The sequence below is a fragment of the Pseudochaenichthys georgianus genome, chromosome 17 (assembly GCF_902827115.2).
Source record: "Pseudochaenichthys georgianus chromosome 17, fPseGeo1.2, whole genome shotgun sequence".
Classification (NCBI taxonomy): Eukaryota; Metazoa; Chordata; class Actinopteri; order Perciformes; family Channichthyidae; genus Pseudochaenichthys; species Pseudochaenichthys georgianus.
In genome coordinates, this window is record NC_047519.1 from 16,878,541 (window position 1) to 16,895,520 (window position 16,980).

A 16,980-nucleotide genomic window follows, 5' to 3' on the forward strand; every position below is an offset into this window, starting at 1 on the left:
CACATCACTCATGTTCTGAACTCTTTCTACTGGCTTCCTGTGTGTCAAATAATTGATTTCAAAATACTGCTGCTGGTTTATAAAGCATTGAATGGTTTAGGCCCAAAATACATTTCTGAGCTACTGCTAAATTATGAACCATCCAGAACTCTCAGGTCTTCAGGGTCTGATCAGCTTTCTGTCCCCAAAGTCAGAACTAAACATGGTAAAGCAGCGTTCAGTTATTATGCTCCAAATATCTGGAAAAAACTCCCAGAAACCTGCAGGTCCGCTGCAACTCTTACTACTTTTAAATCCAGGCTGAAGACTTTTCTTTTTGCCGCTGCTTTTAATTGATATATTCATATCTTAAACTGCACTGTAACTTTTATTATCTTTGCTTTTAAATGAGTGTTTTTAAATGTCATTTTATATCATTGCTTTTAAATGAGTGTTTCTAGATATAATTGTATAATATGTTTCTTAATGCTCTTAATGTCTTTCATTTTTGTAAAGCACTATGAATTGCCTTGTGTTGAAATAAATAAACGTGCCTTGGAATTTTTTTCGGCAGATTTAGAAACCCTATCTACTCCTGTTTCATATTTTTTCATAATTTATTTTTGGAAAAGAGCGCACGTGCTTGAGAAGTAGCTATTACGATTAATCCTGGTGTCACCGTGAGTGACAGCTTGTTTTAGCAGCTATTTTCCTGAATTTCCCCACAGGCATAAATAAACTCCATCTTATCCTATCTTATCTTATTAATAGATGCCTTAATTCTAATTCATCCATCTGTAAACAATCACACTAGTAATATCAATCATTATTATTTAACCTGAAACACGATAACCCAAGATATTTATACCACGCATATTGAAACCGATTTTACAAAGTGCTCAGACATACAGGATCAAATCAAAATGTCATTACAAATTAAATGATGCTCCGATCGATCGGCCGATAATCACTCTCTGCCGATTGATCGGTGCTCTCTATAAAGGCCGACCAGGAGAGCCGATCACATGACGTAAAATACATGATACTTTTCTCTGTGCGCGGCAAAACAAGCTCGCCAAAATGGCTTCACCTGTCTGGCAGTATTTTAAGGTGTCCGAAAATGACAATAAAATAGCGGTATGCAACGTGTGTGAAGCAGAAATCCTGCAGCTCGGCCCGCTGTGACGGACTGGTGAGCGGAGCAACACTAAGAGTTAGACCTAACACACTTAGCTATTTTATCTCCTCTGGCACAAGCTAAACTAGTTATACATATATTTAGTCTTCACTGTCGGGTCACTCATTACTGGATCAGTGAGCTGCATGAGACGATACTGACAGGAGAGAGAGAGGGGGAGAGAGGAAAATAGAGCGCTTCCGCTAATTTCTCCCGTGTAATTATCCAAAGTTATTGTAAACTTGAATAATGTACTTCATTTGAATGTAATAATTATGGTGGTTGTTGTTTGTGGAAGCTTTAAAGCTTTAAATGGAAGATCCCGATAGCCCCCACCCACTCGGCCAATACTGATTCCGGCGATCGGCCCCAAAATTGGCGATCGGAGCATCCCTAATGTCTTGGATGTAAATAGTAAAACAATGCATGGCAGTCTTATTATATAACACCAAGTTTATAAATGAGTCTCCAATTTATAGTTCATTCTTTTGGCTAATAAATAATAACACAATCAATGATGTTGGCAAATAACCTTAGCAAAGAGTGTTATACCGTACACATGTTCATTCACCACAGCTATCTCTATAGACAACAGTGATACCAACGTTTTTCCAGATATATGTTTGTTTTTTTGTGTACCCATGGTTAATACATCTGGGCTTTGGATTGGAACAATTTTGAATATTGTTGAAAATAAAGGTGAAATATACATGGTTACTGCTCTGTTGCTTATATTTATACATCACCATCTTGTTTTGAAACACCGTTAATTTGCCTGTTGCTAGATTTGATTTGGAAAACAACGAAAAAAAAGGTTTGTTGGAAATTTAGTGAACTCAATTAGCATGTTTTCATCTCGATGTTTACAAAATCCCACAATTGTAATGTAATTTGTTTTCTGTTGTTTTTGTTTCTCTTTCAGATGCACATAATTTGTAATATGGGCTGAGTTAATTCCACTGCATTCACGTCGGACATTTTTCATAGTTAATTTTGTTGGATGATGACATGTAACATTTAGCAGCCATCTGGCGCTGTACAGATGTAATTATTAATTTTCTTAAAGTTCAAGGAACCTTTGCTTGACTTGCCACTTTTTAAGTCTATTTCTGTTTTCCTCATGGTGACCTCCTTGACTATGTGACTGGATAAACTCAGACCTTTCAAAGAGACCCAACCAACGCACCCCGTCCTCTCATACACATTTCACATTTTAATCAACTGACTCAATGAAGGTATTCCTCCTAAGGGGGGATTTTGGGGGTGTTGTACAGTAAATTGAGGTGAGCCAAAAAAAGAAGCAGGAGGAAGAAAGAAAAAATTATCCGCCAGCATAAAGTAGTTTGGGTGTTGGGGTTGTCAGGTGGAAGCTTGGTCTTAATCATTGATCCCAAGCAGCCACCAGAATGAGAACAAAGGGCACTAAAATATTCATTAAAAGCTGCTCTGAGTTGCTCGTGAGAGAGAGGAATAGAGAGGAGGAGACAGTGTTAGGAGTAATGAGAGGAGGTTAGCTTTTAACATCTCATTACTGGAGTCCACTGGCTCCCACTGGGACAGTAAGATGGAGACCCTGTCACTGAGCTATGTAACATGCATCCTCATCACAACCTGTCCAATGCTCCTGGACATGTCACAGGGATAAGATCCCCATCCTATGTCATGTTGTTTTGTAACCAAAAACATCACCACCAGTCTGCTGCCAATGGCAAATACACGACTGGAATTCGACCAAGTAAAAAGTCAGGTAAAAAAAAAGCCTTGTGTTTTTAAAGTAAGAAACAACAATTGAGTGAGTGTATGAAGCCGGAGGGTAAGACTCATGCAAAGAAAAGACGGGTAGTGCTTCCCTTTTTGAAAAAAACAAAAACTTGAGAGGCATTTCAGGACTGCTGAGCTTAAACGATGAACTAAGGGAGCCATGATGTGTGGAGAGAATCAACCTGACTCTTTAAGTGTGTGTGTGTGCGTGTGTGTGTGTGTGTGTGTGTGTGTGTGTGTGTGTGTGTGTGTGTGTGTGTGTGTGTATGTGTGTGTGTGTGTGTGTGTGTGTGTTAACATACTCAGGAGACTTGGCTTAACAGCTTTGCTGTCCAGCAGACGTATAGACCGAACACCTTTTAGTTAGCGTCTATGTTGGTTATGTTGTTGTTTGTGCTTGTGTGTCTACTGGACTGATTATACCACTTACTGTTTCTTTCCAACAGGAGATCCATCCCCTACCATAGAGGTATTTATTTCCCAAACAAATAAACTATTAGCACTTAAACACAGACCCGGCGCCAGAACATATCTAAAGGGAGGGCATATGATTTTCATGGGAGGGCACACAAAACCGTCACGTGCGGCACAATATGTATCAAACAGCAAGGCCAACGGCATGCCTTAGCAGTCCTTTATCAGTCTGTAATGCGTGTTTCCAGTCGCAAACACCTTTGACAGTAAAAGCCGCATCAGATGAAGACGTATTTACTTTAAACTGTCTACAGGGGAAACAAAAGGCTGTGTCTGCTTTTAACGAATATTCAAAGCCATGGTCTGTTGTTGTACCATGCAGCGGCACAAGTGCGCTTCTTTCCTGGAAACAATCCCCCTAGTTAACGATCCAGTTTCACATGTTGGGTTAATTAACTCCAAGATCATCTGGGGCTGTTGATCTTTGAGCGGTTGCTGGCCCTGTTGATGTGCTGCAAGGTAGCGTCTGTAGTGGAGGCACCGACACGGAGGAGGAGGAGGAGGAGGAGGAGGAGGAGGAGGAGGAGGAGGAGGAGGAGGAGGAGGAGGAGGAGGAGGAGGAGGAGGAGGAGGAGGCGGCTGCTGCTGGCGGGTGTGGTACAGGGTGTGGCAACGCAGGTGGTGATGGTAGGGGCACAAGGAGCTGTGCCTCGGAGGACAGCGTTGGTGGCAGCCGCCTTGATGAGTCAAGGATTGGGCTCGCTAACTCAGCCCCGGGCTTTGCCGAGGTCAAGCTTGTGACATTAAGGCGTGCTGCTGCAACGGCAGGTGCAGGGTTGCCAGGCCAGCAGCTGCATCGGCTGCAGTTCTTTCATCGCTCTTTCGTTTTAATAAATCCTTAGACCTTTTAAACCAATTTCTGATGTCCATTTTGTAATTCCAGTTTACCGAATGCACAATAAACAATACACAAATCCAGAATAGGCACAGAGTGTGACGCTGTGACTGGTCTAAATGTGGACGAATCACAAATCACAACAGATACATGAATTGATTTGACGTAGCCTGCGATTTTTTTGTTTTAGTTACTATCTGACATCACATACATGCTTAAACATTTCACCAATTTCACAATTACCAAGGGTTTTGTCTGAGGGATTGGGCAAAAGAGAACAAAGAAACAAAAGTGTATTTGTTTAGTTGTAGTTTAGTTTAGCTGTGTGTAGATCAGTGGATTTTCAAGAAGCAAAGATGAAGGTTTGCGTTTTGAGGGGGAAAAGAAAAACAAACCTCCACAGATGATTACACAATATTCAAATGTGTATTTTCCTCCCACTGACTCATGCAAACAGATGCTTTGCGCCTCTCCAGAGCAGTGGGGTAGGGGCATTTGAAGAAGTGCCAGTGCCAACATCACATAGAAATGTCCTTACTACCCCTCGTCTCGTCTCTTTCTCTCACTTTTGCTTTCTTGCTTTAACTCAAGGGCAAACCGTAGATCTAAAGCAAGGATGTGGGAGGACTTTCACTTAAAGTTACCAGTGACTAGGGCCCCATTTACACGAGGACGAAACGGGTACGTTTGTGTTTACGCACCGAATTAGTTTCCAAAAAAGTATTCCGTTCACACCATAGACTGTATATTTAAATGGACGTAGTGGGGGAATCTAACTATACAGAGCATATGGTTTTTTGAACCACGATGTAAACATGTTTATGTCTGCTGTAAAGTTGGGCATTTTAACATGGGGGTCGATGGAAATTGCTCCCTTCTGCAGACTGCTCCTACTGGCCACAAGATGCACTGCAGTGTGTGGCACTTCCGTATTGGCGGCCCGGCTCTTCCCCAGATTTTGCCACTTGGTTCACACGCATTCAGCTCAATTAACGTGTCCGTTCACACGAGACCGCTTGACCCGCTGGAAACGCTGTAGTACATATGCCGGGCCTGTAAGTGGCGCTGCAAAGGCCACAAAATACACCAAAAGCAGTGAAAAAGACCCCGAAGCATTGTTGCCCTTATGTTTATTCTCCGCAGTGGACGGCGTGTGCGCCTGCTGTAAATCTCTCCGGTAGTCCACTAGCAGATGAAAAACACCCACCTCTCCGCCTCTTCCATGGGACGAGGGAACCATGCGGCAGAGTTTCCGTTAACATTTGTTTCCGCCGGTCAACATGCCTCTCTTTTCCTCCCCTCTTCTGACAGCCCAGCAGCTGATCTCTGGGGAGACGTGGGGAGAGGGAGGCGGGGCTATTTCATCGTTATCAGAAAATTATCGTATAGGGCGTACACACAGAGCCGTTTGCCCCCCCAGAGCGTTCCGTTTGCAGATCTATCCACCTTGGGACCCGTTATCGCTTGCGGGGTCTGTTTACGTGTCGGCCTCGTGTGAACGAACGGGCTATACGTGAGAGAAAAGTAGCAGATACAACCCGTTTTGTCCTCGTGTAAACGGCACCTAAGTCAATGGCTGTTGAAAGCTGCATATCACAACTTTGCACTTCTGTAAAGTGGCTGTCAGAAATAACTCAAGTTTGAAAGTTTGAAAGCTTGTCTGAATGGAGGTCATTTACAGTGTCGGTTAACTGCACACTCCTTGGTCATCCTCCGAGTTACTGTCTTTTGCAGGAAGTAAAAAAGGGAGTGGGAGTGATAAAGAGAAGCCGTAGCTGACTCCAGTATTTAAGAAAGCCTGCTCAAGCCTCTGAGATTTCTCAAAAGTAAAATGTCTTCCTTAGACAGTATATCTACTATACGGCAGTTCAAATAGGGAAATAAGATTGTTCCCTCAGGATGATCCTTTTTTATATTTAAAGAGTTCTCCGGCAATTTAGTTGATGGTTCCAGCAAAAGACAGATTTTTATTTGTATTTAAAGAAATACACTTTTAGTGCCATAGTAAAAAAAAAGAGATCCTACATGTCCCATAATTAAGGCCGTGTTTTGAAAGCTGCTGCCATTTTAGATTCCTATTCCCACTTTGCGAAATACGCAGATTTCCTCTGGTGATATTCAATCTCTTATTAAACTCAATGCACTGCGGCATCAGATTAATAGCTGAAGCTAATACAAATGTATTACTGTATGTGAGAAACTTCAAAATTGTCTATTCTATGGGCTTACCCAAACATAATATTTATCCTTGACAAAAATTGTGAGGGGAGAACACAAACCTTTCTGAAACACAATTGGTCAATGATGAGTGTTCTTGTCATCCAACAAAACCAATAGTTATTTCGAGTCACCCCAACTAAAATGATCTAGCTCTTGCATTGCATCAATCATGGAAGACTGAATTTCAAATGTTGGACTTGAAAGGCTTCCAAAACTCAACCCTACCCATAATGCAATACAATAGACTTGACTGGTAATGCTTATGTCAAGCTTGGAGTTTAGGATTTTCTTTTCAAGACATTTTTATGAAAAATGTTCCACAAGATAAAAAAATCTGTTTTCACAATTGAGTAGTATTCCGTATGACTAGAAATTATTTGGTACAATTGAAAGTACTTAAACTGTTTCCCATTTAAGTACTTTCCAATGCTATTGCAGCATATTACAAGGCCCTAATCTTTAAAAGACAGCATCATACATGGATACAGACGGACAGCACAGTTCTTGATGTGCAGCATTACATTTGACATGGGTCTCCTTGGGGACGGATTTAGCACCATGTACCAGACATGTAGTGCCATATAATGCCTTCCTTAAATGTATGTAACAAGCACCAACTAGAGTTTCATTTGTATTTGAGTTTTGAAATAACTGCAGATTGACACCTTCACTGACTCCGAGAGCCCTGACAGATCTTTGGAATTCAATTGTGATGCTCCCTTCCCGTAAATGTGGTTCATTTTACATTCATACGTTCATCTGGTCTAATTACATTTAATTTCAGCACACTGGCTCCTGGTCAGTTTCTAATTAATTTGCTACCATCTCTTATAATTAGGCTTTGCATTAACCATGCCTCCCAACAGACTATCTCTTCCTCTTCCACCACCTCATCTGCACAGGAAGTAGTTAGTGCTGTTTAGAGTCCGCCTCAGACCCCGTTCTCAATTCACAGGCTCTTTTAAATGAGATCAGAGCATTTGAGATTTAGATTATTGATGAAATTAACTTTACTGCCTCGCCCGCCCATCCTTCTCTACCACCACAGCAGTGGATCCCTAAGTGGCAGAGTTTCCTCCGGGCAGCGGAATCCATGCAGAGTCCAAATTAAATTCGTGGACTGCAGCTGACTTTGCTGACCTTTTGACTTCCTGAGTTCAGCGGAAATGATTGCAGCATGCGGACAGTGATAATTAAGCACATTCAAAGTGCTCTGCCATCCACATAAAATCATGAAAGGGATACAGCATCTCTTTGGACCTGGCAAGTATACATTTACCTCTCAACAAGGTTATGTATTTATTTGAGTTTTTTCTCCTAAGAGTGTTGCCTTAGACTTATGTGTGTGTCATCGCCTTAGATCAGGGTGAATGTACTGTGTTTTGAAGACAACCCATGAAAACAGCAGGAATTACTATCCCTCATCTTCTTTCTTTTGGAAGGAATTGACATATATTCTCCTTTCATCATAATGCAATGACCTTTTAAATATGATTCAATCTGATGTGCTTTTAAAGCCTGCAGAGACACATCCACCTGATTATGTATGCACTACAACTGCTTCCATTTCACCATGGTGTGCTTTTGAACTGTATCAACCTGAGAGAGTGTTAAAGGATGAGAGGCATAGCACTTAGGAAACTAACCAGGGCTCTCGACTAACTTGTTCCCCCATCCTCCCGGAACCTTCCCGAAATACAATATAAGCCGTTAATGTGGACCGTCCCAAATTTAAAATGTTAGTTTTTCTACATTATCATTAGTTAAAATCATTCAAAGTGACCTTTAACATACATAAAACATCATACAAATCATTAGATGATAATTCATCAACCTTTTTATTTGAGTAAATCATTCAATCACATAAACAAAGGCCAAATATATTTAAACAAACACACAAACGAGAAAATTACTCTAATATTGAATCCAATCAAGTCCTGTCCAATTAACAAAAAAATCCAACACTGTGTCCTGAAGACAGAACCCAGAGTAACCGCTAACCAGGATGACGATAGGCTTGTTTGAGACAAGCGAGACCTGCGCAGTTGCGATCAACGTCTTGCTAGTGCGTTGCATGATGGTTAGTCATTTTGTCCGACTTGCTCTGGAGGCTCGCCCACATGAGACGTTGAAATCTCGCGGGACAAAGACGCCCGCAGCCTTGAGAGCGAGGCGCGGTGAGGCGCCGCAGTTTCTCTCCACGGGCTGCGGAAGCGAAATGCTTGATGGGAAACGACTCGCTGGTATCTCGAGCTGAGCGCTCATTGGTGGTTTTTACCCCGTGATGCTGATGAAGCTCTCCCATTGGCCCGGCTAAAGTGTGTTGTTGTTTTGTGTCAGTTTTACGTCGCCACATACATTCCCATTTTTCATCATTGTTCCACAATGTTTATCATCATGAAATTAATATCTATATATGTTATACTATACTTGCACTGCATACCGTTTTCATACTTTATATATCTTAGCATATTCATACACACGGTTCATACTGCTCACAGGCTGATATCTAGTGTATTCATACCCCACACTGTTTATTCATCATTGAATTCATTCTATATTTTATTCTGTCTATTGTGTACATTACTTTTCACTTTACTGCTTGTTGCACCTGGTTGGAAGCTAAACTGCATTTCGTTGTCTCAGTACCTGTAATATGTGCAATAACAATAAAGTAGAATATAATCTTGAGCAGGAAAAAATGTATTTACTTAGTACATATCTGACATTAACGATTAAACACGTGTGCATTCTTTATAACAACTCTGAGCTGTCCGACTTCAGGCGAGCTTTTTGAGACCTCCCCCGGCTGCGATCGGCTATTCTCGTCTACTTTCGAGGCGAGCCTCAACGCGTCTCAAACAAGCCTAGTCTGTAACACAGTCAGGAGACCTTTACGAACGGCCCCGCCCCCTCGCACACAGACGGGAGAGATATTTCCTCTGGATTGTAAAGCTCGAAAATACATCATAGACGCATGTTGTAGTCTTATTGCATATTAGAAACGGAGTTGGTGAAACTAAAACTGCGATATAATGTGTATGTAGCAATAATACATATGACATATATTTTTTAAATGTCTCCAGTACCGATAAAATGTCCGATAACGTCGGAGCTTAACGTTACCACTGTCTTTAATAATTCCGGCCCGGGGCCCGTTTAATACCGGGGCTCGGTACCCATCCCTACATGGGGAGAGGCGCAGCGTATTGCTAAGGACTACATACGATGGAGGGTTCTCATCTCAGCCTTATTACCCATAGGGGATGAAGAGGAGTAAGTAAATAAAGAGGCCGGCGCTCCAGGGTCTGGTTCTGCTGTGCGTTTTTGTGATTAACGGTAAAATATTTCAGAATTCCTCCACAGGATGCCATTGTACATCACTCAACCCGCGAAATACACACACTCAGTACATAGCTAGACCCGCAAATTTGCGGGCCAGGAATTCACGGGCACAGCCAGCTGTGCGGCTGGCTGACAGCCAGCGGCACAGCTGTAGCTACATGTGTGTGTATTTCGCGGGTTGCTACATGTTTTGTGCGTGTGTGTTTATGTTGACAAGGAGGTTTAATAACTGTGTGCTACACAAAATGTGCAGTCGGTTTCATTTCCATCGCCGTTTGTAGTAGAGTTAGCAGGGTATTTTATTTTAACTCTCGTCCCAAATTCGTCCCAAAATTATTTTGTATCCTCCCCGACACTATTTTTTCCGGCCACGGGACGACGGGACGTCCTTAAGCTCGAGCCCTGAAACTAACACCCCTGTCAACAATAACATAAGTGCTGTATTGGGGGGGTGGACACAACTCAATGTGCCGCGACTGTCTGAATAGAAGTACATGTCAATTTGAGACAGCAGGCGTCCCAGTAGAAGACATTTGACTGAATGCCTTGCACTAGCTTTTAATGAATATAGGATAAATACAAAGGAAGTGTTATGTCATTTAAGTGGATCAGCAGCTGCGATTAAAGCCATTCAGGCAATTAAATCTCAGTTTGCCGAACAAAGCCATCAATGGTATTAAAATATTATGTGCATCTTTGTTAATAAAAAATGGGTTATGTTTCGCACAGTTTCCCGGGAATATATCACTTGTTTGACAAGAAAGCCACGGGGGCCAAGTGAGATTTTAAACACAGCTGCATATAATTAATCACCAAACTGTTTTTATTTGTCTTTGTTATTCGTTCACATCTGTTAGATTATGTGGGTGTAGAACGAAAATTCTCCTTCAGAGAAAAAAAAATGCATTATTTAAAAATATGTCTGTGTGGTTTTATTGAACATGATGGTCTTTATACTGCTAACCTGAGGTTATTACTGTGTGCAGTGGCAACAAAGTTGTTTTTGTGGTTTGCGGCATAGTTGCATTGATGTTGGATGTTTAGTTGTATTGACATGGTGGTCTTATAAACCCCATGCTCCACCTGGTAAATGCACCATTGCACTTTGATTCAGGGAGGGATGTCTGTGTGTATGTGATAAAGCTAGTTTTGAAATAGAAATAAAGTTTTGAAAGATTTTGTCGTATTCATTCTTGTATTTTATACCTTTATTATTCTATTTTTTTTTTTTTAGTCTTCACATTTTTTACATGTTTTTAAATGTTCTTTGATAATGTGATTCTGCTGCAATATTTTGATATGATATTACATTTATTTTATTTTTGTAAAGCACCTTGAATTGCGTTGAACTTGTGTTGAAAGGTGCTATATATAAAAAAATATATAATGTATGTGCTATAACAATACGAAAAATGTGCCTTGCCTTACCTCTCTTTTCCTGGAAAAGGAAGTTTACTTTTATGGATAGCATAATAGATAGCCTAACACAATCTGAATTGTCCATATTTAGCATAGAATATCCTCTTATTTTTGTATTACTTCACGTCATGTTAGGGATCATATCTAAGGAGTTCTGTTATGATACCGTTTACACTTTGTATTCAAATACAATCTTCATTTTGATTCTTTGGATATTGACATCTGATCAACTTTCATCAGGATGGGTGGGGAAAATGGATGCATGGGCAAATAAATGCACAACATCTACATTTACTTATAATGAGCCTCCTTACCACTGTAGGGGGCAGTAGTGACACTAATTGCTTTAGTTTTGGAGATGCTCACTGAAACTCCACAAAAAATGATTCAATAGCCTCCTACACACAACCCACTGTCACAACAATCCCACTCTAAGTTCATAGATGGTTACAATATCAGCCTGCAAACAGATAAAATAGTACCAGGCATTACTGCAGGAAGGCAATAGCAAGGACATTTCAAATTAAATGGTAAACTAATATTTTTTTAGTAAAGTTAACTCAATGCTTTGAGAATGTAAGACCTTCAGATATACTGAATCATAAATATTGTTATCATGGTCAGATCTCAATAGCAGGATTGTCAGGTGGACTGGTGAACAATCCGTCAAGGAAAGCAGGGCTGCTTTATGAGCTCTTTTTTATTCCTAGCCAAGGGAGATTGTTCTCTGTTGTTGGCAGTGTTGCCTGAGAAAGTAGGACGAGGAGTAGCTGTCTTCCTATGGATATGGTCACATAAAGCATCTGGCCGAGGTCCAATCACAATAAAGCCAGGACACCCATCCGATAGCATTGTATCATATTCATATTGAAAAAATACGATTGTATTGTTCTCTGTGATACACCTTCAGATCACATGTGTACCCACATAACTAGGGATGCATTGATTCCAATATCAACCAATATTGACTCGGATAGATGGTTTGGCCCAGAGCCATTTAATAGAAGAGTTACGACATCTCCGTTCACGCCAATGGACCACTTTTTTACAGCAATGGCGGATCGTGGAGCCTCTCAATCGTTCCCCGGAAGTTAGCGCCAAGGCTAGCAGAGCTGTGGAGTTGCAGCATAATACACCGTTCGTGACGGACTTTTAAAGGTAAGAAGAAGTTTAAAGATGTATATTGCGGATATTATCAGTACATCTGATTCAAATGAACATGTGTATTAAAGGATGTCAGTGGATTATCCCTAAATTAGTAGATTTAGGGAATGTTTACAGATAACAGATTAAGCTAGCATACCGAAGCAAGTTAGCAACACACGTTGAACAGCCTTTTAATTGTAAATTCCGTTCTCTCTATGTCATTTCGTCCAACATGTTGAATTAGAGAAGAGGGGCTTCTAAACGGGATTGTATGCGGGGGTGGAGGGAGTTAAATATTAGATAAATATAACTTTGGTGCGTGTAAGAGTGAGTGTTTTTAGCAGAGCCATATTGTGTCCTTGTGATTCTGTTGATTATTACCTGTCTGTATAATGTTGCAGCTCAGCTGATTCTGGACTGATGGCAAAGGGAGAGGGACTTAAGTGAGAGTGAAAACACAAGGTAAGTTTAATACTACCGTTTTATATAAGTAAACACGTTATCTCCCCAAGGCAATAGGTGTGCTATATAGGTGTGTATAACCCTTTCTCCTGTCTGTTGCTCCCTCTCTCAGCACAAGAACCAGAGGGGGGTTCAATGGAGCCTGAATACCTGCACTGAGACCCTCACCCTGCACCCTGAGTCTCAACTCTGTGTTTTTCAAGCCTTTCCCTGTTTTTTTGTATTAAACAAAACATTAAGCTTTCCCAATGGTGTGGTTTTCGTTTTGTGAAAAAGTGCAAATGCAGTGTTTGTATATAAATCACATATTTTGTTGCTGTTGGTCGTGAAATTGCTCCTGCTGACTTGAGCCAGCCATTTTTTCCTCCGCTCTGTGTCAGTGGGGAAGCCGTACATTCGTACTCCTTTCTCTGAGCGATTGGAGCATCCCCAGGCAGCACAGCAAACCATGGTGGCGACTAGGAGGCAGCACAGCAAACCATGGTGGCGACTAGGAGGCAGCACAGCAAACCAGGACAACACGGAGGAAAAGGCACCGACAAACTGCATGATATGCTCTTCTATGTTTATTGAATTCCATGTATTTGCAATGGATGTTCCTAAAGCAACACATTTAACATCATCATCATCATATCCTGTCGGTCTCCTGTCCTTTCTGAAAGCCATAAAGATGACATTAGTCATTTAGATAACTTATGTCCTCAATTACCAGGGGATTACTGAAACTACCATGAATTTAAGAAAATGGTAGAAATGAATCCAATCTGAATTTTAAAGCATTACTTTAGATCCCCTCCCTCTAAATGTATCAATAAACATTAGAAAGTGATCCTCCTGACTACCATACAAGTTTAAGAAGATAATATTGGTGTTAAAGAATTCAAAGCTATAAATAAACAGCAACAGGCTCTTTAACCAAGGCACTGTTAGTAACATGTAAACTAGTTGTTCACACTAATCCTAATATTATCACTTAATATTAGCAAATTCGATTTTATTTTTGAAAACATATTGATGTAAATACATACACATATCGATTTGTTGTATAAATATTGCAAATCAAAACCTTTATTCACTAATAATTACCAAAAATCGTAGTTCTATCTCCTGTTATCAATGCATTCACATTGCCCGCCATGAACTTCCGGGGAACGATCCCTCGTCTACATGAACCACGTGACGATAACCGTTTTTGGACTTCCGGTGTCGTAACTCTTCTATTAAATAGCTCTGGTTTGGCCGACAATGAGGACAATCTATTTAAAATGATTTGTTTATAAACGATGTACATCCTAGAGATTTAATCTGTGATTAACCTTTCATAAGCATGCTGCAATAAAACTGTTTACATTTGAGTTGTTTTTTAACGAAAGCCTTAGAATCAAAAGTGATCCCTGTCTCTTCAACACAGTGAGGCTGTCAAGATCTGTCTGTGTTGTGTTTTGTCTTGTCTTTTTCTGTCTTTGGTTTCCTGTTTTGTTTTGAAAAGTGTTCACCTCCTGTTTTGCCTGTTGCCTTCTGTCTGTTTTCCCTCCCTGATTACCCGATTGTGTTCACCTGGTGTCCCTGTGTTTTCTCTTCCCTCCTCACATGTGTCTTGTTTGCATGATTAGTCTTGTGTGTATTTAAGTTCTGGTTTTTATGTCTGTCTTTGTCGGTTCGTCTTGTGTTTTGACTTGGTCTTCGGTGAGTGTTCTGTTCTGTCTTTGTTTCTAGTATAGCCTTGAAATAAAGGAGATATTTTTAACACTTAAATCTGCATTTGGGTCCTGCTTCTTGCACACACCGTAACATTATGAACCGACCTGAGATATGGGCCCAGCAGATCTGTTTGAGCAGGAACTATTGGATTATACCTGTTCTTTGTCTGAATGTGCTCATCGATGGATAGGAGCGGTCAGTAGTGATGGTGAGATGAAGCCTTATGAAGCTTTGAAGCTTTCCAGCCAATTGGTTCGCAAAAGGGTTAATCTCATGAGGCTTCATCATGGGCTTCATTTGAACACAAACCCCCCTGTTGGTCAAAGTGTGTAAAACAGGCAGATTGGACATCTCAACAGTTTGCTGTATCTCTTACCGAGTTCCCAATGAGTAAAGCCTTAGTTAGAATACATCTAAACAACGAACATACAATCATATTTTCATGTTAACAATATTGTATTTATTCCAGTTTAATGATTGTGATTGAAAAGCCTAAGGAGGCTGGTAAACATTGCAAAGAGGGATTTGTATTCCTTAATAATATTCATAAACGTAACCATGTTGTAGCCTGAGAAAGGCTAAACCATATCAAAGAATACATTTATTAACTACATTATCTCATTTAGCTGTAGCTTTTATAAACAACAAAAAATACGTATTGTTCAGTCGTTGAACCAGGGACCCTGCGGTCGTGATTCAACTGCTTTCCAGCTGAGCCACAGCACACACACTAAAGCTCCCTGAAAACACTGCAACATATTTATTCATGTATTTATTCATTTATTTATTCATGTTTTTATTCCTACATTTATTTATGCTTGTATCTATTTATACTTATGACATGTTCCGACCTCTATATAAGTGAGGGTCTGAGCTCTCTTGATTACATCGTGTCACCGGGCCCGCTGGCTACAGGAGGGGTAATATGGTTCTTATTATACATCCATGGGTATTATGAGCGATGTGGTTCAACAGTTCAACCGATCTGAATCGCTTTCGGAAGCAGTCACGTGGTATCGACAGGCAGCGAGGCTTCGTTTGTCATCGGTGACGTCACTGGCACAAAACGATACAAGCCTCGATACATGCTTCACAAAAAGCTTCGGGGATTACTCGACACGCGCTCCGAAGCCTCGGCGCAATACGTACCATCACTAGCGGTCAGGGTTCAACAGCGAGATGCTGCTCTGGCAGAAGCATTCAACTTTACAATGAAGAATCAAGATTTGGTTAAATTCTTACCTGCCTGGCTTTTGGATTACCTCACGGTTTGTTTTCCCGATCCTGATAGACACAGGTCTCCCAATTCCCTTTTTGATACCACACGCATCGGTGTGGTCCGTCTGGCGTCAGCCCCTGCTTCTCACCCAGTGTTTGCTACAGTCCAGGAGCCATTCGCTGGTACTCGTCTGGCTTTTGGAGGTCCACGGAGCCTCCAAACGGCTCCTAAAAGAAGGAGTCGCAAGGCCAGGTTAGCAGCACAAGCCCAAAGTGCCATGGTTCCAGCCCCAGTTCTGGCCCAAGCAGATATGGTTCCGGCCCCAGTTCTGGCCCCAGTAGCCATGGTTCCAGCCCCAGTTCTCTCAAGTCTCCTATCGAGTTCCCTCTCAAGTCACTTCTTGAGTTCCCTCTCTAGTTCCCTCTCTAGTCCCCTCTCGAGTCTCCTCTCAAGTTCCCTCTCTTGAGTCCCCTCTCGAGTTCCCTATCGGGTCCCCTCTGAAGTCACCTCTAGAGTCTCCGTTCAAGTTCCCTCTAGAGATTCCTTTCAAGTCACCTCTCAAGTCAACTCTCAAGTTTCTTCTCGAGTTCCCTCTCAAGCCCTCTCGAGAGTTCCCACTCAAGTCCCTACTCATGTGCCGTTGGAGGTCCCTCAGACTACTCTTCTGCCGGGGGTCCTGCCAACCCCATGTCCTGAGCCGTTGGAGGTCCCGCAGGCTGCTCTTCTGCCGGGGGTCCTGCCAACCCCATGTCCTGTGCCGTTGGAGGTCCCGCAGACTGCTCTTCTGCTGGGGGTCCTGCCAAACCTATGTCCTGTACCGGTGGAGGTTCCGCTGGAGGTCCTGCCAACCCTTTGTCCTGTCCTGTTGGGGGTCCCGCCGACTACTCTCCTGCCGGGGGTCCTGCCAACTATATGTCCCATGCCTTTGGAGGTTCTGCTGGGGATCCTGCCAGCTCTATGTCCAGTCCAGTTGGAGGCCTCGCCATCACCTGTCCTGCCGGGGGTACTGCCAACCCCTTGTCCAGTTCCGTTGGAGGCCCTGCCATCATCCGTCTCGCCGGGGGTGCTGCCAACTCCTGGTCCTCTTCCGTGGGGGATCCTGACGAAGCCTGTCCCACCGGCTCCGGTTCCTGTTCGGCCGACACCGGGTCCTGCCCGGCCTCCGGAGCTGTTTGGCCTTTGCCCCACTCTGAACTCTGCCTTGTCCCCGGGCCGTCCGCCCGAGTCCCCCTTTTTGAACTC

General features: G+C 42.1%; 1 protein-coding gene and 1 long non-coding RNA gene across 11 annotated transcripts in view; one reads left to right on the forward strand and one right to left on the reverse strand.

Annotated features, from left to right (window-relative positions):
- The window catches only part of astn1 (astrotactin 1), a 493,901-nt gene that overhangs the window by 258,564 nt on the left and 218,357 nt on the right, over positions 1-16,980 (reverse strand). The window lies entirely within an intron of this gene.
- Positions 12,257-13,062, forward strand: LOC139435539 (uncharacterized). Its single transcript, XR_011644785.1, has 3 exons — positions 12,257-12,368; positions 12,758-12,818; positions 12,931-13,062. It is a non-coding gene; the product is annotated as an uncharacterized lncRNA (long non-coding RNA).